Raw genomic sequence first — 12698 nt, forward strand, 5'->3', positions numbered from 1 at the left:
CGTGTGGCTTTGGACAAAGCCCTTACCTCTTTAGTTTCCCCATCAGTAAAAAAAGGAATGACAGTGTCCCTGAGAGGATGAGACAACTTATGGGAAGTCCTTACTACATCGTGAGTATTCAATGACCATTGTAGTAGTAGTAATACTTTAGTACCACTACTGTAGTAGTAATATCCTTTACCAGGTGCAATGGTCAGCCTGGTTCTTCTGCTCCTGTCCACTGAATGTCTAATATGTGCTGGGCACTGTACTTAGCACTTGAGCTGTAGCAACAGTCTAGGCTGAAGATACCTGCCCTCATATGGCTTCCAGTCTAAAGCACTTATGTCTTTAGGAAAAGATCACATAAAATAATGATGGTTTATCAATAATGACCACTTTTTCCAAATGCATGGCCAGATATAGCAGTTGCAGCCCACAAGAGAGGTTCAGGGCCAACGGAAATAGGTAGTCACAGTCTAGGTAATACAGTAATGGGATTGATACTTCACGGTTCTGGTGGACTAAGCATCCGTACTGAGAAACTGCTAGATTTGCTCCTAAAATCAATCTAAGGTATATATGGAAACAAATTCGTCACACTTTGATGTTGTTACCAGAGTAGACATGCATCCTTCCCAGCCATCCATAAAATGAACACTTACCAGATGAGAGGCACTTGGCAAGTAGCTCAGTCCCAGTCCTAGCTGAGCACTGAATCTGGGACAGTGGGCGTCGTGATGTCTCTCTGCCATCAAAACGGGAGTTTATCAGAGAACCCTTAGCCCCACAAATTCACTAGCTAAAATCACGAAGACTCTGAATAAAAACACAATTGTAAATGTCAAAAATCTGCTAAAAGATGAAACATGGTAGTGTGTGAAATCAGCCCTGTAAATGATGACATGCATCATACTTTCATGTGTGTAGCCACTGTGCAAAAATTTCATTTTTCATCCAGGTAGACATTAAATCCACATATAAAACTCAACATCATTTCATGGAGAGGCAGAGAAAGAAGGTTCATAGTATGCGCAGGAATGAGAGACGAGAGACACACAGAGAGCATCTCACTGTTTTATGCTCCTCAAATGTACTGTCACAGGACTAATGGCCAAGGCACCACTGAGGGCCAGTGGGTGACCAAGACCCTCTCAGAGGCCATTAAGAATCTGGGTGGCAGAATCATCTCCACATCTGAGGAAATGGGAACAACAGGGACATTAAATTGAGTCCTATAACATTTCAGGAGTCTTATAGGGCTCCCTGTCTATTTGCCCAAAGGGACAAATACATACAAACCTTTTTTTTTTTTTTTTTTTTTTAAATGACAATAAATTTAAGTGAAACTTTTGGAAACCAATTCTTTTATATTAAATCTATAAAAATAACTCTTAAGATTCTGACTTACCATCTCAGCCACTTATTCTGCATAGTATTAAAGAGCAGAGAAAATCATTACATATTTATTTTTTCATTTTAAAATTTATTTGCTAATTTTGCTAAGGATAAAAAAAAACTGTTAATGATTTCTCATGCTTTCAGACTCTAAATCTGAAAAGCTCCCCCAGCTACCGAGGACCTCATCAATTAATGTTGTCCTTTACCTTCCTCCCACCCAGAGACGTTTCATTGGCTCCATTCTTCATAGAACATATTGGACCAATGGGGTTTTAGCATGACTTTTTTTTTTAAGACTTTATTTATTTATTTGTCAGAGAGAGAGAGAGACAGAAAGAGAGAGAGAGAGAGCACAAGCAGGGGGAGTGGCAGGCAGAGGGAGAAGCAGGTTCCCTGCTGAGCAAGGACCTGGATGCAGGACTTGAATCCCAGGACCCTGGGATCATGATCTGAGCTGAAGGCAGATGCTTCACTGACTGAGCCACCTGTCCCTTAGCATGACTTTTGAACATTTCAGTTTCTCTTTGGAGAAAACTCACTCAATGTTAAGAGAAACCACACTGTTAGGATTTTAAAATATCTCTGGATGATCTAGAAATCATTCTCTGCTGTTCAGGAATGAAAGAAATAGGGAACGGAAGAGTAGTGAGCATCCATCTGTACATAAAGAATTCATGCAGAGGGTGGGGAGGCCCGTTGTTGGTAGAAACTCTGAGACACAGGGAAGGAGTCAGCTGGTGGTTTTGTTCTACCTTTCTTAACAAGGAACACTAAATTGATTGTACAACGTCGTGATTAAACTGTATCAGTTTGGGCGCCTGGGTGGCTCAGTTGGTTAAGCGACTGCCTTCGGCTCAGGTCATGATCCTGGAGTCCCGGGATCGAGTCCCGCATCGGGCTCCCTGCTCTGCAGGGAGTCTGCTCCTCCCTCTGACCCTCCCCCCTCTCATGTGCTCTCTCTCTCAAATAAATAAATAAAATCTTTAAAAAAAATAAAAAATAAAAAAAAAATAAACTGTATCAGTTAACATCTTAGATTTGTAAAGCTCTATTTAAGGGAAACTTATTTCCCTACATTGATCCACCACCATTACCTTGAGAGCCTGATTTATGCTTCTTTTTACTTCTCATGTATTAAAGCAGGAGTATGAAATAACATTATTTCAAATTTGGAGAACAGTTCAAACCTAGTTATCCATAATGATGTGTTTCATTACTGGGAATTCCATTAAAAGATAAAGAAATATCTGACATCCAATTAAGAATGTTAATTGTACAGGCTACGGAGAGAAAGAATTATCTTAATTGATGAGTATGGTTTGTTTCTGTGAGAAAAGTAGAATTGGCTACAGAATAACCTGCAGTATAGAAAGATAGATTCGAAGTTTCTGAAAGAAAAGACTCAAATTTAGATGGGAACCTGTTTTAGGCAAAACATTATCTATTTAAAGAGTGCCCGTGTGGGATCTGGGAACCACAATAGAGTGGGGCTTTGTTTGTTATTTGTTTTGTGTTAATTTGGCTTGTTTAGTGGTATAATCAGCTTCATCATTCAAAATCTCTGAAGACAAATAATTTTGCAATTGCAGTCTTGGTATTTCAAGTACCACAGTGGGCACTGAGGGACCATATGGGCAAGGCACCAAGCAAGCATGGGTACCCCTTAAGGCACCTTTTAGAAATCACTACAAGAACCTGGCAAAGTAACCCTCATTTCCCATCTGGAAACTGAGGCTCATATTGACCAGGTGACTTGCTCCAATCCCCAATGCTCCATGCTGGAAATCTGTCACACTTTGGTATTGTTTGACCCAGAGACCAATGCTGTTTTGCCCCTACAGGATGCACAAATTCTTCCAATTCATCTCTGCAGCGTGGGTAGACATTGAATGACTTTATTACCATTAATGTAACAATTTTTCAGTTGGTGAAATCATGGCAGTCCTGGAATGAACTACAGTTTCCTCCCCTTAGTGCAGGAGCTCAGGAAACAACATTGACATCATATCTGTGCAGATCCAGGTCTGACTCACCGCAGCTTTGCCTTGCCCTGAATTATGACCCCCGTTAAGAAGGAAAAGACAGAGCTGCCAATGTACAAGCAGGGTTGCAAAGGAAAAATTTAGCTTCCAATAAAGCAGGGGATACTTAAGTTAGTCTAAGGAGCTCTCGACAATCAGGCTGCTAAACAGGATTGATATTACAGGACCCCTCTTCTTGGGATACAAAGGACAACACCGAAATCTGAATGCTCTGGGTAATCTATGACCTGACTGGAGTCAGCAGTTGAAGTTCCTTCTAGTACCACAACATTGTATTTTTACAGACTCTTTCTACCTGAGTGTGTATATAGATGAAATTTTTTTTTTAAAGATTTTATTTATTTGACAGAGAGAGACACAGTGAGAGAGGGAACACAAGCAGGGGGAGTGGGAGAAGGAGAAGCAGGCTTCCTGCTGAGCAGGGAGCCTGATGCGGGGCTCGATCCCAGGACCCTGGGACCATGACCTGAGCCGAAGGCAGACGCTTAACGACTGAGCCACCCAGGTGCCCCTATAGATGAAATTTATGCCACCATTATCACTGCCTCCCACCGATATACCCAACTTGTCCACATACTTCAATTATTGAATATCAAGTGCCAGACAATATTCTAGATGGGGATATAAACAATGCGGGGAGTGTCCTCACTCTTGAAAGGGTTACTATAAGTTACAGAAACAGGTAGTCAATGAGGAAACAGGGTATTTTCACAAAATGATAAATACAACAAGGAAATACAACGGGGTGAATGATAGTGAGCAATGATGTAGGGGGTTGTTGATTGAGAAGTGTATCTGCACTCAACCTGCATGAAGAGATGTTAGATATGAGAAGATCTAGGGGAAGAGCATTCAGGGCAGCTGGATAAGCATATGCAAAGGCCCTGAGGTGTGGACAAGCGTGGTATGTTCTAGGAAGGGAAGTAAATTAAGCAGACCAAACCTGCATGTGGTTATGATAAGGAACTCTACTGGAATGAAGAAAGACCATACTCTTTATATTAACACAGCCCAGGGAAAACCTCATCTTCTGTTATAGGCGGTAGAAATTGGGCATCCATGGTTCATATGTCCTGGTAGGTTCATATATCCTGGAAGGACTACCTGTGTAGCCTTGTTCATAGGCTGTGGAGTCGTTAGGGATGAACTGATTCTTTGGCCCCATCTCAGGCTCATGAGCCTCTGGCTTTTCTATTTTCTTTCTTTTTTTTTTTTTTTTCCTTTGCTCATGTTGTGAGTAATCTCCCATAAGTGTTTGGGATTAAAACTAAACCAAGCACCCTAAGGCTCTCAGCTACAGTAGCCAATATTCAGCTGCTCTTGGTGCACTGAGAAATATAATGCTTTTAAACCTTCCTTCAGGACATGCTGTTCCTGGAAAATGCCTGAAGACCTTAATTTTGAAACACCTTAATCAAAGTCCTAGGAAGGGCATTTTAAGTTGTGATCCTTGTGCAATTAATCATTTTCCAAATAATGTAGACCCTGAAATAATCAATGAAACTGTGGAAGATAATGCAGAGTTTAATGCATATGTGATTTGTTTACTGCTTCAAAAAGTCCTTCTCTGATAAGGGAAACCTCCACTTCCATCACCGACATTTGAGGGCCCTTGATATTTGAAATGCTGGACCCACTTCAAAGTATGTGATACTCCTTAGTCATTAAAGACAATGAAAAATTCAAGTGAAGATTACAGTGAACTATTTCTTTTTTTAAACTTCAGTTACTACCTTGTCACATCACGAAGAGGAGGCAAATTTCAGTCTCATAGCAAACCTGCGGTGTGCAGTATTGTCTTTCCATAAAAATGTCAAAATCTGAGAAGCTTTGGAGATCAAACATCTGGTCTGGCGGAAGCACAATTTCACTTGCATGGAAATGTGCCTAAGAGAGGACAAGCGTTAAATTGTTGCTTTCACAGAGAGGATAGAAGAAACGAATGGAGGTGGCCTCTGGGCATAAAAAGTATGTTTAAAAATTTTCCCTGAATTGCATTGTTTTCAAAATAAGTCAGTGTGGTAATCTGCACTTGTTGCAACAGGATATAAACTTGTTTATTTTTTTATGTCTCTCTTTACTGAGGTTTAGCTGTGATGTTCATATAGCTTCTGCTCATTCTCTGTGTTTATATACAAATTTATTTGCTCTTTTAAATGATACTAAGCCAGGTAGTTGGAATATAATTATATTCTTCCCAAATCTTCTTGTCTCTGGATTATTCTTCTGCAGCACCAGTGATCATCTATCACGTGACTGGTGTCGATGTTGGTAGATTTCAGTATGGAGTATCCTTTCTTTGCATGGCTTCCTTCACATACTGAACAATATAGACCGTATCTCTCTGGAGTCAATGAGCTGAATCACTGAACGTCAAAATGCCCCGGATAGGAAAATATTTGCTCTCAGAAAGGGGTTTTACATAGCAAAGGCATTACCTTATCATAAATCGTTGTCCAAATAAATATAACAGTTAGCAAAACAGAAGCTAGGCTAGCTCCTACCTGAAAGGCTGTACAAGAATTAAATGAGATAGTACATGCCGAGTGCTTGGCACCTGAGTTTTGCAAAAAATGATATCTATTACTTTCTAAGAATGGGTCATCAGGGCCAGGATTGAGGAAAACAACAGTCTGAACAACTGTGGAATCTAGGAAGTCATTTGTTTATACACACACTCATTAATCAGATGCTTACAGCGAGCCAGGATGAATCACAGATGAATCACCTCAGCAAATACTTTCCTTTAGGAAATGAAAGGTGTGTGCTAAGTAGGAGCACAGATTAGACAGCAAGAGTTGAGGAGGGGTAGACCCCAGTGTGGTGAACCATCAGAGCAAATAGGTGATGTCATCTCAGAAATGACAAGGACATGGTGCCATGTTCTCGGTTGAGTGTTTCCCAAGTAGGGAACTGTCACAGGGCACGAGAAACCCAGCCTCTCCCAGAATGTGTGTCGCATTCATGGGTACACCCCTGTTTAACACACATCAATTATACCCTCACCACCACTCGGTTTTTCCAGGGGTCTTCTTGCAGAGGCAGTGGTGATCTTATGGACCCTTGCAGAATAAAGATCAGCATCAACAAGCAAACGAACAAAGCAAGACACATCCTGGGTCCAGTTCTTGCTGGCTCCAGTTCATTCTGCAGGACTGGCAAATAGGTCATCTCAAACACGTGTATCAGGTAACACAGCGCTACTTGAAACCGTGTCAGGATTAGAAAAGTGTCCAGTAGCGACAGCAATAGTTACCTTTGGTCATGGGGCTGTGAGTGATTTTTATAGTTTTAAATGCTACTTTATACTTCCCTCCCACCCCGGCAATGGGCATAGCTCAGTTTTAGAGAAAAACTGAAGTGAGAGTTTCTAAATATCTGTTTCATCACTGTTTTATTGTGTGATCTGAGGCATTCACTGCAGTTCCCTCAGTGCTCAAGCAGAGGATTGGTGTCAGAACGCCCTCCCTCATTTCTGAGAGACTTGGGGAGGCTCTCGACTTCCATCCCCGTTCCCCGTCTGTGCCCACCATGTTGCGGGACTGCTGTCTAGCCAACTGAGATTCTGTGTGAAAGTGTGTTTTTTGAAAACAGTGCCTCACTCCGAAAGTCCGAGAGAATTAAAATGCCTGCTGGTAATCCTCGATGCCGTGGTATTGAGGATCTCTAAATTGAGTAGAAATCTATACTAAATTAACTCCGTATGAGTCCCTGCTACCTAACATTCTGCTGATTACTTCAAAATGAACCAAGTATTTCACAAGGTATAATTTAACTGCTAGATGATTTAGATACCAGTTTCTTTTGTATCCCTGGCTTCATTGAGATATAACCGATATAACACATTATTAGACACCAATCCCTTCAAATTCAGGCACGTATTGAAATGTTCTGACTGGGTTTGTTTGAATCGTGGGTTCAACTTAGCTGTGGGTTCGGTTCTGTGTGTTTCTGGGTGATGCGTATTTAAAGTATGCGTGCCATTCATATGCATACACACAAACACTCTTTTTCTCCCATGGACATTGCCATTTGATTTCAAGGTAACTTCCAGCATCAGTACTTGAAGAAAGAAGACCATTAGACATTTTCTTCTGTCATAATTGGGTTTTCAATCTTGCAAGAACAACACGATTTTCACTAAAAGATTAAAATTATCTGCAGATTACTTCAGTGCCCTTAGGAAATATAACTTACAAAGTACTTAAAATAGATGCCCGCTGAGCAATATGTTAATGTGTGACTATGTTTACAGTATTTAAAAATGTATCCATCAAATTTTTTCCAGTTAAAATAATCTGCTTATTTTAAGCTGTTTTTAAGGTCCACATTTAAATGGAGAAACATAGATTTAAGCCATATAAAAAGGAAACATTTGTGAAATATTTGAGAGTTTTCTGTAGCAGGCCATTAGAGTATAAGAACCAAGAGGGAAAATCATATAAGGGAGACAGGCAGAAATCTTTGCTGGGAACATTTGAGGAAGAACCCCAACCTTGGTATTGGCCAATAGTGGGGCCACAGGCCAGACCCATACTCGATGCGTGACTTACGTAAATTCAGAGATGTATGTGACTGTCGTGTGTACTCTACATACATTCATCTGTAGCTGTATTTTATTCAACTGAAAGAACTTTTTGCTATTAAAGCAATCTTTCTTTCAGACATACCTTACCAAGATACCTGAAGTAACTTCTGGTACCAGTGGAGGACGTCATCTATAAGTTATTTGCATTCATTAATTATAATCACTCTACATCCTGGGATTAACCACTTGGAGAGTAATTTTAGTTTAATTATAGGTGGTGTTAGCCATTACGTTTGGTGAGTGTGTTATGAAGCTCAAACCCCAGACAGATCATAATGATGCTGAGGTCCACAACTTTACAGTAATTGTTATTAAGGAGATGTCTTTCCATGCAACACTAGTATAGATTTTGAATTACTCTCAGGAGCTCTAGTCAATACTATTGTAGTCTAATGCTTAGACAAATAATTATATTCACATGCCATGTGTGTTGTTGTTTTTAAGTAAGAGTCGAGATGATTTAATGGGACAGAAGACAGTGAGTAAATTGCTGCCAAGTTCACATTCCCTAGTGGGACGGAAAGTTGCATGGCGTAAAGCAGGGTGGGGTTGTTGCTCCTACAAAGAAAGACCAATGAAATAGGGATTTTTTTTTTTTTTTTTTCTGTAGCACAAAATGTTACTTCCTTATACCTCTTGAATCGGTGCTGGCCCAGACAAGAAAGCAGTCAGGGCTGCCGAAGGATTTCCATTTTATGATCCATTTGTTTCTCCAATTTTAGAAAAACCCCACTCTGATTCTGAATCTCCAGCTGCCTATAATCATTGTTTTTCTATTCTATTACCTTTTTCTTACTGATTTGTGAGACTTATTTATTATATTATGAACATGCTATTTGTTGAATACAAACATCCCCGTGTTTCTGTTTCTTTTTCATTCTTTCCTTTTAGGAGTATTACTTTTTGTGTTCTATTTAAGAAGTCTTGGCTTACCCCACAGTTAAGAATATTTTTTATGTTTTTTGTTTGTTTGTTTGTTTGTTTGGAAGCGTGATTGTTTTACAGTTCACATTTAGGTCTGCAATTCATAAGGAATTGATGTTTGTGTGAAATGTTAAGGAAGGGATGGAGGTTTATTTTTCCCACCTGGATATCTAGTTGGCACAGCACCATCTACTGAAAATACCATTCTTTTTGTAGTGCACTGCACCTTTGTTATAAATCTAGAGTCCATATCTCCATGAATTTGTTTTGGGACTTTCTACTCTGTGCCATTGTCCATGTTTCTACGTTTGTACCAATTAAACGCTGTTTGGATTATTATAGCTTTATAATAAGCTGTGATCTTTAGGAACGTAAGATCTCCAGTTCTGTTCTTCAAGGTTGTCCTGGATATTCTTGGTCCAGACAACTGCATCCGGACTGACCTGAGGCATAGGCACTTGAAAAGACCCCACATTGTTTGGAATGTGCAGCCAAGCCTGAGAGTTATTGTCTAACTTCTGAGCAGTTTCTGGTGCTTCTGCCAGGGCCTGTGGAAAATTCTATCTACCGATCAAATGTGACTCATTCTTCAAAATGCACTTTACTAATTGGGACCCACTGCAGCCTAAATGTTATTCCACGGAGAAAATCTTAATATCTGATAATCTGGTTCAGCGTGATGGGTCTGTAATAGTAACTACCTTCCAGAGGACACTTTTTCTCTTGATTTTTTTTTCTTTCCTCCAATTTATAATCAAGTCTTCACTTTTTGATTTACTGTGAAGCAAGAACTGCTAGATAAACCAGAAAAGCTATTTTTCTTTAAAGACCTTTCAAAACCCCACAGCTTTGATATCTACTTGTTACAGTGTTATTGTTAGATTTAAATTTAGTGGAAAATGGGCTTCTTATTAGTTCTTTGTTTTAAACTCATAAATCCCTTTCATTAAATCTTTTTTTATTAAGTTTAGCAAACTCCCACCAGCCTTTGATAATATTCCTGTGAAAGACTTGACTCTCTGAGAGCGACTATTGTATTTTTTTAATATGTAAAATGTATTTGCGAATAATCTCCCGTTTGCAGTTCAACAGTAAAAGCTGAGATAATACTTGTATTCAGATATTTACACTACATATACTAATCTGAGTGTGCCCCGATCCCTCCCAAACTTTCCTATATTCCTTCTGTCAAAACATTTAAATACACTTAAGCATAGAGGTGGGAAATGTCCAGATGAAGAAGAAAAGAAAGCCTGTGGGCAGGTTTCAGTGGCTACTTACTAGCTAGCCCCAGGCAGAGGAAAGGCTAGAAGGATTCTATAGGGGTTACTTTGTTTCCTCCCATGATGGTGATATTCACAGTTAAAGTGATTAAAATGTGTTCATTAGGGCAGTCCAAACGGCCTGTCTGTCCTGACCTATTCATTCGGGCTAGTTGACCCACACATCGCCATGGCAGGCTCACGAGGAGAAGTCACAGAATAGGGCATGTGTAAGCCACAGCGGGAACCGGGCAGCATGTCGCTGAGGCTTTCTACGTTAGACGTGGGAAGAAGGGAAGAGAAGGGGAGGGAGAAAAGGGTAGGAGTGGAATGATGGAGCACACGCAGGTGGATGAAGGAGGAGGGGTGTGAGGCAGGAGAGGTACTGGGCAGGTCAGGAAGGGAAGGGTCCTAGGTTTGTCTGGTGGTAGGAACAGCGGATGAGCAGGTACGCGGCTGTCGCTAATCTCCGGGACACTGTCCTTTCACCACAAGTCCTTGTACATTGAATCCTGAGGCTACAATTTACAAAAAAAAAGGGAGGGAGCCTTGTTCCTCGGAACTGCTCTTGAAATCTGACAACTGCCAGAGAATCCCAATGTTAAAATCAATACCATAAAATCTTGAGGACCCAGGGCCGCCTGGAACCAGCTCTTAGGAACAGTTTCAACCTGCTCAGTGGCTGAAGGCAGCTTTATGGTGCTCACTGTTCTTCCTGACTTGCCTCCATTATCATGTGATTTGGTTTCTGCACCAATTCCACCAGCAGTCAGGGCAAGAGCAGGGACCCAACCAACAAACAAGCAATTCTCAGGACACCAGCTGGCTGTCCGGCAATTCACCTCGTTCCTGCCACTGTCCACCTGCAGATAGCGTCAGATTTCACAGGTAAAGGGCTCAGTTCTATGGCACCGCCTTCCACTCCAGACACAAACCCGAAGTCCAGGTTGTTACCTGTGTTTCTGACCCACCGGCTATAAATCAGAGGTTCCCACAACCTCTTCCTCAGGTTCCATGAATGTGCCAGGTGGGGCTCACGCAACTCAGGAAACCCGTTTACTCGCTAGATTCCTGGTTTATTACAAAGGATATTAAAAGATACAAATCAACAGCCAGATGAGATGCACAGGGCAGCATCATTCATGCTCACCAACCTAGAAGCCCTGGGAACTCCTTTCTTTTTGTGTTTTTATGGAGACTTCATTACATAGTTATGATCGATTAATAGGTATCATTGGCCATTGGCTATTTATCTAACCTCCAGCCCCTCTTCCTTGCAACTGACCCCCAACCTTACATGCTTCTCAAAAGTCCTCTCATTAACATGACACAAGACACTTTTTTTTTTCTTACCTCCCTTAGGAAATTCCAAAGGTTTTAGGAGCTCTGTGTCAAAGGGGACAAAGACCAAATATATATTTCTTATTATACATCTTATTATAAATCACCACATCACAAATGTCAAACTTGAACAGTAAGAGCAATCCTAATACAACCTATTAAAAGGAAGTTAGAATAAGAAGGGGGAAGAAAGTGTGGGATGTTCTGCACCCTGCTTAGGGAAGCCTGACTCTGAGCCTTTTCTTCAACGGCATCTGTCACAGGGATATGCAGTCACCCTCCCCTGCCAACCTCTGAATCCCGCCCATGGGAACAGGAAGACATTGATGGAGGGAAGGTCCCTTATTCTGATGGGCTGCTCCTTAATTTTTGCATAATTTAATTTCTCTTGTTTTATGCCTTTTATTTTGAACTGGGTAGATCTCTGCAGTCTTGTTTTATTCTTTGGCTTTATGAGACTTTGTCAGTGTAGGTAGAAATCGATAGTTTGAATACTGAGTGTGGTTTTCCCTAATTATTCATGTTGCTTCGGGTTGCTTCAGTCATTTGGATATACTAATATGTGTGTATGTGGGTGTAGTTTTATAATGGTTATTTGATCTGTCAACGTAGTTTCTCTGAGCAAGGAACTTAAAGGCATCCAGCATGATGCTGTGGCAGATAATTGACACCAAATTTGTTTCACGAATATGGCAGGTGGGTGTCAAAGAAGATATATTTGAAAATTACAGAAAACGTTTTTTCTCAAATTTCTAATATGAATTCCTAAATTTGTATATTTTCCTTCTTTGCCTTCCCCCCCGCCACACACATACCTTTTAGCACTGGGGAACACTTTTGCAATTTATCATTCAATATTTGTGCATGAAGGGTCACAAAATAAGTCATTATAAAAATTGGCCAACTAGGGGCGCCTGGGTGGCTCAGTCGTTAAGCATCTGCCTTCGGCTCAGGTCAAGATCCCAGGGTCCTGGAATCGAGCCCCGCATCGGGCTCCCTGCTCGGCGGGAAGCCTGCTTCTCCCTCTCCCACTCCCCCTGCTTGTGTTCCCTCTCTCGCTGTGTCTCTCTCTGTCAAATAAATAAAATCTTTAAAAAAAAAAAAAAAAATTGGCCAACTGGTTGGAAATTAAGAAAAAAAGTCACAGGGAGTAAAGATAGG

General features: G+C 40.8%; 1 protein-coding gene across 2 annotated transcripts in view; it reads left to right on the forward strand.

The window, feature by feature from the left end:
• The window catches only part of CSMD1 (CUB and Sushi multiple domains 1), a 2059737-nt gene that overhangs the window by 343201 nt on the left and 1703838 nt on the right, over window positions 1-12698 (forward strand). The gene's annotated exons all lie outside the window — the stretch shown is intronic.

Source organism: Halichoerus grypus, chromosome 3 (genome assembly GCF_964656455.1).
Source record: "Halichoerus grypus chromosome 3, mHalGry1.hap1.1, whole genome shotgun sequence".
NCBI lineage: Eukaryota > Metazoa > Chordata > Mammalia > Carnivora > Phocidae > Halichoerus > Halichoerus grypus.